Raw genomic sequence first — 5,000 nt, 5'->3', positions numbered from 1 at the left:
GATAGGTCAATTAGATAACAGTAGTTTAGATAGGTCAATTAGATAGCAGTAGTTTAGATAGGTCAATTAGATAACAGTTATTTAGATAGGTCAATTAGATAGCAGTCATTTAGATAGGTCAATTAGATAGCAGTCATTTAGATAGGTCAATTAGATAGCAGTCATTTAGATAGGTCAATTAGATAGCAGTCATTTAGATAGGTCAATTAGATAGCAGTCATTTAGATAGGTCAATTAGATAGCAGTCATTTAGATAGGTCAATTAGATAGCAGTCATTTAGATAGGTCAATTAGATAGCAGTCATTTAGATAGGTCAATTAGATAGCAGTCATTTAGATAGGTCAATTAGATAGCAGTCATTTAGATAAGTCAATTAGATAGCAGTCATTTAGATAAGTCAATTAGATAGCAGTCATTTAGATAAGTCAATTAGATAGCAGTCATTTAGATAAGTCAATTAGATAGCAGTCATTTAGATAGGTCAATTAGATAGCAGTCATTTAGATAAGTCAATTAGATAGCAGTCATTTAGATAAGTCAATTAGATAGCAGTCATTTAGATAAGTCAATTAGATAGCAGTCATTTAGATAAGTCAATTAGATAGCAGTCATTTAGATAAGTCAATTAGATAGCAGTCATTTAGATAAGTCAATTAGATAGCAGTCATTTAGATAAGTCAATTAGATAGCAGTCATTTAGATAAGTCAATTAGATAGCAGTCATTTAGATAGGTCAATTAGATAGCAGTCATTTAGATAGCCGCTTCTCGTCACCGCAACAAGAGGCCTTATTGTGGAGGACGTAAGGGCGAAAATGACGGTAAAATGCAGCTCAGGTAAGTTTTAAAGCCAGTAGCGAATACTTTGAATATTTTAAGACTCTCTCTCTCTCTCTCTCTGTCTCCCTCTCTCTCTCTCTCTCTCTCTCTCTCTCTCTCTCTCTCTCTCTCTCTCTCTCTTATGCAGGAAAGAAGGAACCAAAGGCCAGGAACCCGCAAAATTGTTCTAAGAAAAAATAACCAAAATGAGAGCGAAATTAAAAGCTCTGTTAATTTTGAGATGGTTGGAGGTCATAAGCAGTGGGAAATACAGAAAGGAGGTTCCCTAACACCTTCTAGTTTGCTACTTATTTTTGGATACGGCTGATTAATACAGTTTTTTTTTATGTTGTTTATGCAGAGTATGGCGATATTTGACTTATGTAACACAGATGAGGATGAAAAGGTGTAATAAGCAAAATAAATCGCTTAGGAGGAGGTGTTAAGGAGCGTAGTGTATGGCGATATTAGACTGACTTAAGCAACAGGAGGATGAAGAGGTGTAATAAGCAAAATAAATCGCTTAGGAAAAGGTGTTAGGTAGTAGGGTACAGAATTTAAAACTCAAACTAATCTTCTTTAACATTCCAAGGGTAGAAAGCTCCGTAACACCTTTTCCTAAGTGATTTACTTTATTACACCTTATTGTCCATACCCCAAAATGAGAGAGAGAGAGAGAGAGAGAGAGAGAGAGAGAGAGAGAGAGAGAGAGAGAGAGAGAGAGGAAGGGAGAGAGAGAGAGAGTTACACAGACACAGACATCCACCCCTCTGCTATTGCATTTGATAAGGAGAGAGAGAGAGAGAGAGAGAGAGAGAGAGAGAGAGAGAGAGAGAGAGAGAGAGAGAGAGAGAGAGAGAGAGAGAGAGAGAGAGAGAGAGATCCACCCCTTATCAATAGAACTGATAAGAGTAACTAGTGTTTGCAACGTCAGTGTGTGTGTGAGGACGTGCAAGCATATTGTTAGTTAATTTGACTAGTAACCAAGGAGACTCATTCCTACCTCATAACAAAGATCCCTAACCCCTTTCAGCTCAGTTCATTTGACTAGTAACCAAGGAGACTCATTCCTACCTCATAACAAAGCTCCCTAACCCCTTTCAGCTCAGTTCATTTGACTAGTAACCAAGGAGACTCATTCCTACCTCATAACAAAGATCCCTAACCCCTTTCAGCACAGTTCATTTGACTAGTAACCAAGGAGACTCATTCCTACCTCATAACAAAGATCCCTAACCCCTTTCAGCTCAGTTCATTTGACTAGTAACCAAGGAGACTCATTCCTACCTCATAACAAAGATCCCTAACCCCTTTCAGCTCAGTTCATTTGACTAGTAACCAAGGAGACTCATTCTTACCTCATAACAAAGATCCCTAACCCCTTTCAGCTCAGTTCATTTGACTAGTAACCAAGGAGACTCATTCTTACCTCATAACAAAGATCCCTAACCCCTTTCAGCTCAGTTCATTTGACTAGTAACCAAGGAGACTCATTCTTACCTCATAACAAAGATCCCTAACCCCTTTCAGCTCAGTTCATTTGACTAGTAACCAAGGAGACTCATTCTTACCTCATAACAAAGATCCCTAACCCCTTTCAGCTCAGTTTATGGGCAAGTGTAGTCAGATTGGGGGGTTGATTTGACTAGTAACCAAGGAGACGCATTTCTGTCTCATTATTTCAAATTTTACACAACTTCGGTTTCAAATATTCAAAACAATTAAGTGACCCAGTTCTCTTATGTGAAAAACGACTAGTAACCAAGGAGACGCATTCCTATACTCGTAATTCAAATTCTATACAACCAGGATTCAAATATTTAAATCTTTATTGACCGTTGCGTCGCCTGAAATAAAAAAATAAACAAACAAGATATAGATATTCAAATAAACAAGAAAATCAACAAATAACGAACTCTTGGAATACAGGCAGCACAAAATGGCAACAAAGTGGAAGAGATTTATTTGTGTTATATCCGTTTTGCTAGGCACGGGGTAAGTTATTTATTATTATTATTATTATTATTTTGTGGTAGGTGGGGGCGCTCACCATCCACTCATTCGATGTAGTGCTGCTCTCAAGTGTCTGCCCTTTCCTCTCCTCCATCCTTCTTTCCTTCTATCCTCTTCTGTCTTTCTTTCCTTCATTCTTTCCTCTTCCTTCTGCCTGTGGGTCACTTTACACTCCCTCTTCTGTCTTTCTTTCCTTCATTCTTTCCTCTTCCTTCTGCCTGTGGGTCACTTTACACTCCCTCTTCTGTCTTTCTTTCCTTCATTCTTTCCTCTTCCTTCTGCCTGTGGGTCACTTTACACTCCCTCTTCTGTCTTTCTTTCCTTCATTCTTTCCTCTTCCTTCTGCCTGTGGGTCACTTTACACTCCCTCTTCTGTCTTTCTTTCCTTCATTCTTTCCTCTTCCTTCTGCCTGTGGGTCACTTTACACTCCCTCTTCTGTCTTTCTTTCCTTCATTCTTTCCTCTTCCTTCTGCCTGTGGGTGACTTTACACTCCCTCTTCTGTCTTTCTTTCCTTCATTCTTTCCTCTTCCTTCTGCCTGTGGGTCACTTTACACTCCCTCTTCTGTCTTTCTTTCCTTCATTCTTTCCTCTTCCTTCTGCCTGTGGGTCACTTTACACTCCCTCTTCTGTCTTTCTTTCCTTCATTCTTTCCTCTTCCTTCTGCCTGTGGGTCACTTTACACTCCCTCTTCTGTCTTTCTTTCCTTCATTCTTTCCTCTTCCTTCTGCCTGTGGGTCACTTTACACTCCCTCTTCTGTCTTTCTTTCCTTCATTCTTTCCTCTTCCTTCTGCCTGTGGGTCACTTTACACTCCCTCTTCTGTCTTTCTTTCCTTCATTCTTTCCTCTTCCTTCTGCCTGTGGGTGACTTTACACTCCCTCTTCTGTCTTTCTTTCCTTCATTCTTTCCTCTTCCTTCTGCCTGTGGGTCACTTTACACTCCCTCTTCTGTCTTTCTTTCCTTCATTCTTTCCTCTTCCTTCTGCCTGTGGGTCACTTTACACTCCCTCTTCTGTCTTTCTTTCCTTCATTCTTTCCTCTTCCTTCTGCCTGTGGGTCACTTTACACTCCCTCTTCTGTCTTTCTTTCCTTCATTCTTTCCTCTTCCTTCTGCCTGTGGGTGACTTTACACTCCCTCTTCTGTCTTTCTTTCCTTCATTCTTTCCTCTTCCTTCTGCCTGTGGGTGCCTCTACACTGAGTGACAAGCCAAATGGTTTCCTGTACACCAGGAAACCATTTACTACGCTGGGTGGTAACCATAACACCAAATTATGGTGCCTGGTGGTTTAGTGGGTAATTAAGGCGCTCCAATCGGATTGAGCCGGTGTAGGTTTATATCCAAGGGGTGGTTGGGGTTTATTGCTCATGTAATGCCACTCAGGGATGAGTGAGGCTGGTCACTCTCATCTTAAATGTCAGCACCAACTTGCCTAGCCCCGGCCTCCTACGCTCCTCATGGGGCAACACAGGATTGGATGATGATGATGATGAATATTATTATTGTTGTTGTGGTTATTGTTAGTTATTATTATTATTATTATAAACATTATTACTATTGTCATTATTATTATTATTATTATTATCATTATAAACATTATTACTATTGTCATTATTATTTTTATTATTATTATTATTATTGTTGTTGTTGTTAGTGTTGTTATTGTACTGTTATTTTATCATTATTATTATTGTTGTTATTATTATTATTATTATTATTATTATTATCATTATTATTATTAATATTATTATTTTCATTCATTTCAGAGTTGTTATATTTCTCAACCATCATTCTATCACAACCAAGCCTGAGAAAGAACTGGAAGAAAGAACTAGAAACCAAGGAGACGCGGAGACGAAAAGTAAGTCTCTCTCTCTCTCTCTCTCTCTCTCTCTCTCTCCCTATCTATCTATCTGTCTATCTGTTTGTCTAGCTTACATCTCCCTATCTATCTATCCGTCTGTCTATCTATCTGTCTATCGTCTGTCTATGTCTATCTATATCTATTTTTGCCCATATGTCTCTTGTTTACATCTATCTATCTACCTGTGTCTCCCTATCTATCTATCTGTCTATCTATCTATCTATCTATCTGTTTGTCTCCCTATCTATCTATCTATCTATCTATATGTCTCCCTATCTATCTATCTATCTATCTATGTGTCTCCC

Source organism: Coenobita brevimanus, chromosome 10 (genome assembly GCF_032717465.1).
Source record: "Coenobita brevimanus isolate Jiangsu-jjx chromosome 10, ASM3271746v2, whole genome shotgun sequence".
Classification (NCBI taxonomy): Eukaryota; Metazoa; Arthropoda; class Malacostraca; order Decapoda; family Coenobitidae; genus Coenobita; species Coenobita brevimanus.
The sequence above is the reverse complement of the archived record's forward strand: the minus strand, read 5'-3'. Positions refer to the sequence as shown.